Raw genomic sequence first — 11,144 nt, 5'->3', positions numbered from 1 at the left:
AGCTAAAATCTGCCAAAGACTAAAATTGGGAAAAAGTTAAGTTTTAATTGGTCAAGTAGTCTAATCACCCCCCTCTAGACATACTTCAAGATCCTACAAGTGGTATCAGAGCTTTGGTCTCCATTTGCTTTGATTTCCATAGCTTTTGGTGGTCATAGCCTTGGTTTCACAACCTAGGAGAGTATGGCGTCTAGCGAGGGAAATTATCACTGTAGAGGTCCTTACTTTGATGGTACTAATTTTGCTAGTTGGAAGCATAAGATGAAAATGCATATTCTCGGACATAACCCTGCCATTTGGGCTATTGTGTGTATTGGCTTGCAAGGTGAATTCTTTGATGGGAGAGAACCGAAGCGTGAAGCTAGCGCGGATGAGTTGAAGATGCTGCAATACAACGCTCAAGCTTGTGATATCCTCTTCAACAGATTGTGCCCCGAAGAATTCAACAAAATCAGCCGTCTTGAGAATGCAAAGGAAATTTGGTATACTTTGGTTGATATGCATGAAGGTACCGACTCCGTCAAGGAATCCAAATTGGATGTGCTCCAAAGTCAACTTGACAAGTTCAAAATGAAGGATGGTGAAGGTGTCGCTGAAATGTACTCTAGGCTTGCTCTTATCACAAATGAGATTGCGGATTTGGGAAGTGAAGAGATGACTGACAGATTCATCATCAATTAGATCCTAAGAGCATTGGTGGAAAATATGATACTGTATGCACATTGATCCAAATGATGCCAAATTACCAGAATCTCAAGCCAAGGGAAGTCATTGGAAGAATTGTTGCTCATGAGATATCACTCAAGGATAAGGAGGAACTTCACAACAAGTCAAGTGGTGCTTACAAAGCCTCATGTGAAGCCCCCACATCATCAAGTGAGAAACAAACCTTCAATGAAGAATTGAGCTTAATGGTGAAGAACTTCAACAAATTCTACAAGAGTAGAAGCAAAGAGAGAAGCTCTAAGTCAAGGTCCTACAATGACAAAAGATCTTCTAGTCGAGAGTGCAATTGCTACAATTGTGGAAGACCCGGACACTATTCCAATGAGTGTACAACACCCTACAAAAGAAGAGAAGATTCTCCTAAGAGAAGAAGTAGAAGAGAAGAATCACCGCCAAGAGAGAGAGGGAGTAGAGATGATCGTTATGAACGAAGAACATCCCGGAGAAGCAAGGATTCGGAAAGGAAGGATAAGTCATCAAGGAGCTACAAAAAACAAAGACATCAAGCTCATGTTGGTGAATGGGTATCCGGTTCCGACTCTGAACTTCACTCCGAGAGAAGCTATCACTCTGACTTCGAACTTACTCAAGATGAAGGTGTTGCCGGTCTAGCACTTGTGTCAACCAACTCCTACGACATATTTGATTCACCAAATGAAGGACTTGGAAGATGCTTCATGGCTAAAGGCCCTAAGGTAACACACCCCGAGTATGTTGATTTCAATAGTGATGAAGATGACTTGCTAGGTGATGATGATTTACTTGTTGACAACTCTAGTGATGAATACTATGATGAAACGTCAATTAATCATGCTAATCAAGATAAAACGAATGACAATGATAAGGAGAAGATTGAGCTTATAACTATAGAACTAAACACTCTTAAGTTATCTCATGAAACTATCTTAGAAGATCATCGAGAACTTTTAATGGCTCACGAGAAGTTATGCTTTGAAAAGCTCAACCTTGAGCAAGAGCATGAGTTCTTAAAGGTAATCAATGATGATCTTCGCAAGAAAAGTTCTTCTTACATTGTCAAGCGTTTACTCCTATCTACTTACATGCCTCAAGTCAAGTCTAGTAGCAAAAACAAGAAGGATTCTTCCTCTAGTAGTAACAATCATCATGTTAAATCCAATATTGTTGCTTCTAGTGGTTCTCTTGATTCCACTAATGATTCTATTAGCCAAGTTACACTTGAGCAAGAAAGTAGCTTATTGAAGGGAATTATAGATAAAGGTGTTTACAAGAGCCTTGCTGGGAGTAAGCAATTTGAGGAAATTGTACGCAAGCAAGGAAGACACCGGAAGAACCAAGGTGTTGGTTTTGAATGAAAGTTCAATGCCAATGGAGTTGAGTGGGAAGAAGATCAATACCCCAAGATGAAGTTTGTTCCTCAACAAGAGAAGTATGATCCTACTTCCTTCAAGGGAACACAAGCTCAAGATGATCTTCCACCACAAGACCAAAAGCAAAAAGGCAAGGACAAGCTTCAAGAGGAGATTGATGCATTTTAAGAAGCTCCTAAGGCCTTGGTCAAGTGGGTTCCCAAGACTACGTCAAGTTCTACTTCATCAAGTACGACTACAACTCCAAGGATTCCCATCAAGATGATGTGGATCCTGAAGAAGTAGAACCAGAGAGTTCTTGAGGGTGACTCCGCCAACATTCTTCACTCATATCATTACGGCAAGGACAAGTGCAATCAACTTCCACATCTTGCACTAGTTCAAGGAGTCACAAACCCTCTTGTTTGTAAGACAAGGGACAAGGTAACCTAATGCTTTCATGGACATCATCTTGTGTGTGCATCACTCTATGTCTATGGATATACTTGCTTGTTCCTTGTGGGACTAACCCGTGTAGGTATTGAAAGTGCAACTCACTCCAAAGGATTGCTCCAAATGATCTTCATCAACATTGAGCATCCACATCTTCAACACCTACATGAAGTCATCATCGACAAAACCCAAGGTTAGTTCATCCCTCTAAGGGGGGATCTCACATCTAGGGGGAGCTTAACTCTAAGAATTGAGTCAAAGCAACTCTAATGGTGTGAACACATCAATGCATTATGTAAAAGTGGTAACCCCACTTGAGCTTAAACGATGAGTATGACCTATGATCAAATGTTCTCATTTGACTCCTAAGTCAATATACTCATATATAGATGACCTAGTCATCGCCAATTGTTTTATAGATGCTAGAATTGGTTGTGCATGCTTTGCTACATATTTCATTTGCCATTTTATTGTGTGAGCATGTTGGTTGCATATTGAACTCATTCGAGGACATCCAATTGTTGCTTTGATTGATTGGTTTCTTTTTCTTTGCCAAGTGGATGAACAAGAATGCCTAAGAACCTTCTCTAGCTATCTATGCTTTTCTTGTCTCAAACTCTATTCATGCTACATCACAAAATTTGATCAAGTCAGATTCGAACCACTCTGTGTGAGGAGCACTCGGAGTACCCAATTCGTCATAGACTTAAACTTCCAAAACTTCTTTGTGCGTTTCGGTCTGACCGATTCTTCCATTTCGGTCATACCGAGATCACTAAGTAGATCTATGTTTTCAATCTCGGTGCAACCGATTTGAACTTTTCGGTCTCACCAAGTTGCTATAACTGTCAACAGTTATGCATCTCGGTGCCACCGAGTTGTTCCACTCGGTCACACCGACAGGGTCGGGCTATATATACTCACGTACAAAAATTTGGAAAACTTTCTCCAAACCCCTTCGTCCGTGCATAGCTCGCTCTGCCTCCAAGGTCTCCCGATCATCGACTTCGTCGCCAGCCGCCTCCTGTCGCTGGTCTCCGCCGCCGTCAACGGAATTCAACCCCGCCGTAGCGAGTTCATCGCCAAGCTAGGGTATGGACTCGATCACAGTGCTATCCCCGTCCAATTCCTAGCACATTGTGTTCATCATGATTCTTGCCACGATTGAAACGATTCTATCCACTCAAAATAATCCTTAGATTAGAAGAGATTTGGAAATTTAGGGTTAGGTTTCCGCCGAAACCATCTCGGACCCACCGAGTTGTAGAACTCGGTTCCACCGATTCGGCTAAGGCCATTGCACAAGTAATTCTTGGTCTGACCGAGAATTGCAAATCGGTGTGACCGAGTTCAGGACTCTGTGAAACCCTAGCAGTCTTGGTGCCACCAAACTGTGACTCGGTCTGACCGAGTTCACTAGTTTAGGTTCCAAAAGCTGCTTCGGTATCACCGAGTTTACAAATCGGTTGATCCAAAATGCTTTCTGTGGAAAACTAAAACTAAGTTTTTGAATCCTTTTGCAAAAACCTCTGTATTTTGTGATGCTCATCCATTCTATCTCATCTATATCTATTCACAGGGTCAGCAGTCAGTGTTTGCAGTATGTCAGACCAAAGTGACAGCCAGAACCAGTCAGAAGAGCAGATTCACATGAGTGAGGGCACTAGTCCCTCTAGCATCTCAGATGATGGCAGCAGGAGCACCCCAAGCAACTTGCCCAAAGCTGTCACTAGGGCCAAAAAGAAGAAAACCTCAGAACCTGAGGATGAAGACTATGTGGCAGCTGAGGATGAAGCCACTTCTAAGAAGAAAGTGCTCAGAAAGGAGTATGGCATAGCTGTAACCACTAAGCTTGGTATGAAGATCAAGGTGCCTGCAAAAAGGACTCCTATGTCTAAAGCCAGAGCCTCTACTCATGTGCCAGAGACATCTGATCCCAAAGAGGCTGCTGCAGAAGGGAATAAGAGGAAGGAAAGGGTCAAGAAGACCATGGCCAGAGTTGTTGGACATCCTTCCATGATGGAAGAGGAGGAGGAAGAAGAGGTTGCTGCACCAGCACCCAAGGCTCAAAAGCTTATGGGTGATGCTATTAGGTCAGGGCTGCATCATCAAAGCCCAAAGAAGCACCCAAAGCTTCCTCCAAGCCCAAGACCGCGCCTAAGAGGAATACTAGGAGCATACCAGCTGCTGAGAAGAACAAGGCCCCAGTGCCTGAAGTTGCTGAGGAAGAAGAAGATGAAGGACAAGTTTTGAGAAAGCTGAAACCTAAGATTCCAGACCACAATGATGCTCATCCAGTGGCTGAGAACATGAAGCTGAGGAAGGATGGAGGGCTCAGACAGTGGAGGTTGTCTAATCCTTATGCAATCAGGAGAAGGACTACTGTTGACTACAGGTTCCACACTAAGGAACAACATGATTTCTATGAGACTGTGCTGTTGGACAAGAAACCTATAGTTTGTGACATGAGGTGGGTGGATTGGAAATACATCAAGGCAAATGAGGAACACTATCCTGGAGTGTATGACAGCTTCAGTGCTTGTGGAGTTGCAGACTTTGTTGGACAGAAGTTCACAAAGTGGAATGATGAACTCATAATGCAATTCTACTCCACAGCACATTTCTATCCAGATGGCAGGATAGTATGGATGTCTGAAGGTACGAGGTACCAATCAACTATTGAGGAATGGGAAAATCTGATTAATGCCCCTAAAGAGAGTGAAGATGACTTGGATGTCTATGCCAAGAAGAAGAAGGATCACAATTCTATGGCACACATGTACAAGGAGATCCCAGATAAAGCTCTTGAAACTCATAAGTTTGGATCTGTACACTTCCTTCTGTCAGGACTGCTAACCATCAACTAGATCCTAAGGCACACTATCTTGCCCAAGTTAGGTGACCACAACATGATCAGAGGCCATGCAATAAACTTGCTACACATATTTGATGTGCCTCAGAAGTTCAAGGTCATGAGCCTCATAGTTGAGACTATCAAAAGGACAACAACAGACCAGAAGAGAAGCTGTGGGTATGCCCCACAAATCCAGGAGCTGATTAACTTGAAGATGGGCACAGGCACATACCAGTTGGATAAGGAACACTTTGCTATCTATCCAGACTTTGAGGACAACGAAGTGGTGATGAATGAAGACGAACCATCTTCAGTGCAAGCACAAGAGAAGAAGGAGAAGGCAAGGACAGAGAAGGCTACCAAGATGCCAACCATGGAAGAGGCATCTCAGTACTTTTTGAAGAGCAAACAAGATCAACTAGGCTACTTGATTGCATCCACTCTGAGGATTGAGAAAGGGTTGGCCACCTTGACTCAAAACCAGGAGAGCCTGGAGAGGATCATGGAGAAGAAGTTCTATGACTTGGACATGAAAGTAACTGAGATCCAGTCTGTTGTTGAGCAGCTTCAGGATGATATATCGAGAGAGAGTGTTGCTTTTTGTTCTCTCTTGATTTGGTGGTTAAACTTTATTTGGTTTTGCTTGCTTGAGATACTACTTTATTGCCTGTGTGATACAATGATGATCATGTGTTTGATCATATGCTACATTTATGCTTGTTGGATGACATTATCCCATTTATCTCTAGACGATCATTCACTTTGCTTGGTGATGAGTGCATGTATTCAATCTTTATTATTTTGAGCGCTCCACAAAGATGTATGTGACATGGAAGAGTAACCCATGAGCTTAACTCCCTATACATTTGCAGTCCAAAGCAAATCTTAAAACTATGCACAAATTTAGGGGGGGCTCTTGCTTATCACATACTTCTCAAAGCGACGATGTTTTTCAATCTTATTATCATTTGTCGAAGCTTTGATCTATATGTTGTCATCAATTACCAAAAAGGGGGAGATTGAAAGTGCAACTATCCCTAGGTGGTTTTGGTAATTCCTAACAACATATAGCTCATTGGGCTAATACTATTCCAAGACAAACATTTCAGGAAAGTTCAATGAATGGCATGGCATGGATGAGGAAAGTGGATCCCTCAAAATACTAAGGACAAAAGGATTGGCTCAAGCTCAAAAGCTCAAGACTCTACATTTTATATTTTAGTGATCCAAGATCACATTGAGTCTATAGGAAAAGCCAATACTATCATGGAGGGATGAGGTGTTGCTTAATGAGTTTCTTGCTCCATGGTGCTTAGTGATATGCTCCAAAACCCTCAACTACTTTCTCATATCCACATATGACCCAAACCAAAAGTCAAAATCGGCCCCACCGATTCTTTCTATCCGGCGCCACCGAGTTCAGATGTCATAGCCACTGCCACAAACCCTAGGCAAATCGGTCTCACCGATAGGGATCTCGGTCTCACTAAGATGGGATTGTAATCTCTCTGTTTCCCTTCGTAACATTTCGGTCTAACCGAATTGAGTGATCGGTCCCACCGAGATTGCAATGTAAACTCTCTGTTTCCTTTTCGTAACATTTCGGTCCCATCGAAATGAGCGAACCTGTCCCACCGAGTTTACCTGACCAACTCTGTGGTTAGCTTGTTACCAAAATCGGTCTCACCGAGTTTGTGTAATCGATCTCACCGAGATTACGTTATGCCCTAACCCTAACCATATCGGTCCTACCAAGTTGCACGTCAGTCCCACCGAAAACCCTAATGGTCACTAGGTTTACTAAATCGGTCTGACCGAGTTTGTTGATTCGGTCCCACCGAGATTGGTAAATTGTGTGTAACGGTTAGATTTTGTGTGGAGGCTATATATACCCCTCCACCTCCTCTTCATTCGTGGAGAGAGCCATCAGAACAAACCTACACTTCCAACTCCATTTCTGAGAGAGAACCACCTACTCATGTGTTGAGGCCAAGATATCCTATTCCTACCATATGAATCTTGATCTCTAGCCTTCCCCAAGTTGCTTTCCACTCAAATCTTCTTTCCATCAAATCCAAATCCTGTGAGAGAGAGTTGAGTGTTGGGGAGACTATCATTTGAAGCACAAGAGCAAGGAGTTCATAATCAACGCACCATATGTTACTTCTTGGAGAGTGGTGTCTCCTAGATTGGCTAGGTGTCACTTGGGAGCCTCCGACAAGATTGTGGAGTTGAACCAAGGAGTTTGTAAGGGCAAGGAGATCGCCTACTTCGTGAAGATCTACCGCTAGTGAGGAAAGTCCTTCGTGGGCGACGGCCATGGTGGGATAGACAAGATTGCTTATTCGTGGAGCCTTCGTGGGTGGAGCCCTCCGTGGACTCGCGCAGCCGTTACCCTTCGTGGGTTGAAGTCTCCATCAATGTGGATGTACGATAGAACCACCTATCGGAACCACGACAAAAACATCCGTGTCTCCAATTGTGTTTGAATCCTCCAAACCCTTTCCCTTTACATTCTTGCAAGTTGCATGCTTTACTTTCCGCTGCTCATACACTCTTTGCATGCTTGCTTGAATTGTGTGAAGATTGCTTGACTTGTGCTAAGATAGCTAAAATCTGCCAAAGACTAAAATTGGGAAAAGGTTAAGTTTTTAATTGTTTAAGTAGTCTAATCACGCCCCCTCTAGACATACTTCAAGATCCTACACTTTAGTATTTTTTTCTTACCACTTCTTTAATCTTAGGATTTAACAGTCGTTGGTGATCAACAACTGGTTTGGCGTCTTTCTCCAATTTTATTTTGTGTTGGCATAGAGTGGGACTAATGCCCTTAAGGTCATCAAGAGTATATCCAATAGCAGCATGGTGCTTCTTCGGAGTTTTCAATAATTTGTCCTCTTCCTCCTCTGAAAGGTTAGAACTAATAATAATAGGATATATCTTCTTTTCATCAAGATAAGAATATTTAAGAGTGTTAGGTAATGGTTTAAGCTCAAACACGGGATCACCCTTGGGTGGTGGAGGATCCCCTAGGATTTCAACAAGCAAGTTGTGTTTCAAAATGGGTCCCTATTTAAAGAATACTTCATCTATTTCCCTTCTTTCATTCATAAACATATCATTTTCATGGTCTAGCAAATATTGTTCTAAAGGATCATTAGGAGGCACGACAATAGAAGCAAGACCGATAATTTCATCCTTACTAGGCAATTCTTTATCATGGGGTTGTCTATGAAATTTAGCAAACTTAAAGTCATGAGACATATCCCCTAACCCAATCGTAACAATATACTTTTCACAATCTATCCTAGCATTAACAGTATTCAAGAAGAGTCTACCAAATATAATGGGACAAAAGTCATCTTGTGGGGAACCAAGAACAACAAAATCAGTAGGATATTTAACTTTCCCACACAAGACTTCAACATCTCTAACAATCCCAACTGGTGAAATAGTATCTCTATTGGCAAGCTTAATTGTAACATCAATTTCTTCTATCTCAGCAGGTGCAATATCATGCATAATTTATTTGTATAAGGAATGATGTATTGCACTTGCACTAGCACCCATATCACATAAGCCATGATAACAATGATCTTATATTTTAACAGAAATAACATGCATGCCTACAACAGGTCTATGTTTATTTTTAGTATCGGGTCTAGCAATTCTAGCAGCTTCATCACAGAAGTAAATAACATGCCCATCAATATTATCAACCAAGAGATCTTTAACCATAGCGATACTAGGTTCAACCTTATATTTCTCAGGTGGTGTAGGTGTTCTAGTATTACTCTTACGAACCATAGTTGAAGCTTTAGAATGATCCTTTATCCTAATAGGGAAAGGTGGTTTCACAATATAGGTAGTAGGAACAATAGGATCATTATAAGTGATAGTGTTTTCTTCATCTTTAATAGGCGCAACTACTTTTACTTCAATGGGAGGATTATATTAAACCACTTCTCCTTAGGGAGGTCAACATGAGTAGCAAATGATTAACAGAAAGAAGCTACTATCTCAGAGTCAAGTCCATATGTAGTGCTAAATTCACGAAAAGCATCGGTATCCATAAAAGATTTAACACAATCAAACTTAGGTGTTATACCTGACTCCTTACCTTCGTCGAGATCCCAATCTTCCGAGTTGCGCTTAATTCTTTCCAATAAATCCCATTTGAATTCAATAGTCTTCATCATGAAAGAGCCAGTACAAGAAGCATCAAGCATGGAGCGATTGTTGAGACAAAGCCGAGCATACAAATTTTGAATAATAATTTCTCTTGAGAGCTCATGATTGGGGCATGAATATGACATTGACTTAAGCCAACCCCAAGCTTGAGCGATGCTTTCTCCTTCGCGAGGCCAAAAATTATATCTATAATTACGATCACGATGAACAAGATGCATAGGATAAAACTTCTGATGAAATTCCAATTTCAATCAGTTGTAGTTCCATGATCCCATATCATCACATAGCCTAAACCATGTAAATGCCTTTCCCTTCAAAGATAAAGGGAAGACCTTCTTATTGATAACATCCTCGGGCATACCTGCAAGCTTAAATAATCCACAAACTTCATCCACATAGATTAGGTGCAAATCGGGATGCAATGTTCCATCTCCTGTAAAAGGATTAGCTAGCAGTTTCTGTATCATACCCGAAGGAATTTCAAAGTAAACATTTTTAGTAGGTTTAGTAGGTTGACGAGCAACTATTTTCTCTACTGGTCGGGGTGAAGATACCCTGAACAAACCCCTCAAAGGGTTACTTTCCATAGTAACAAGTGACAGTAAATTTCAGCACACTATATAAATTTTTCCTTACCAAGTTCCACTTACCAAAGGCGCTTCACCCCCCGGCAACGGCGCCAGAAAAGAGTCTTGATGACCCACAAGTTTAGAGGATCTATCGTAGTCCTTTCGATAAGTAAGAGTGTCAAACCCAACGAGGAGCGGAAGGAAATGATAAGCGGTTTTCACTAAGGCATTCTCTGCACGCACTGAAATTGTTGGTAACAGATAGTTTTGTGATAAGGTAATTCGTAACAGGTAACAAGTAACAAAAGTAAATAAGGCGCAGCAAGGTGGCCCAATCCTTTTTATAGCAAAGGACAAGCCTGGACAAATTCTTGTATGAAGGAAAACGCTTCCGAGGACACATGGGAATTATCGTCAAGCTAGTTTTCATCACGCTCATATGATTCACGTTCATTACTTTGATAATTTGATATGTGGGTGGACCAGTGCTTGGGTACTGCCCTTCCTTGGATAAGCATCCCACTTATGATTAACCCCTATTGCAAGCATCCGCAACTACAAAAGAATTATTAAGGTAAACCTAACCATAGCATGAAACATATGGATCCAAATCAGCCCCTTACGAAGCAACACATAAACTAGGGTTTAAGCTTCTGTCACTCTAGCAACCCATCATCTACTTATTACTTCCCAATGCCTTCCTCTAGGCCCAAACAATGGTGAAGTGTCATGTAGTCGACGTTCACATAACACCACTAGAGGAAAGATAACATACATTTCATCAAAATATCGAATGAATACCAAATTCACATGACTACTTATAGCAATACTTCTCCCATGTCCTCAGGAACAAACGTAACTACTCATAAATCATATTCATGTTCAAAATCAGAGGGGTATTAATATGCATAAAGGATCTGAACATATGATCTTCCACCAAATAAACCAACTAGCATCAACTACAAGGAGTAATCAACACTACTAGCAACCCACAGGTACCAATATGAGGTTTTGGGACAAAGA

The sequence above is a fragment of the Triticum dicoccoides genome, chromosome 3B (genome assembly GCF_002162155.2).
Source record: "Triticum dicoccoides isolate Atlit2015 ecotype Zavitan chromosome 3B, WEW_v2.0, whole genome shotgun sequence".
Taxonomy (NCBI): domain Eukaryota; kingdom Viridiplantae; phylum Streptophyta; class Magnoliopsida; order Poales; family Poaceae; genus Triticum; species Triticum dicoccoides.
The sequence above is the reverse complement of the archived record's forward strand: the minus strand, read 5'-3'. Positions refer to the sequence as shown.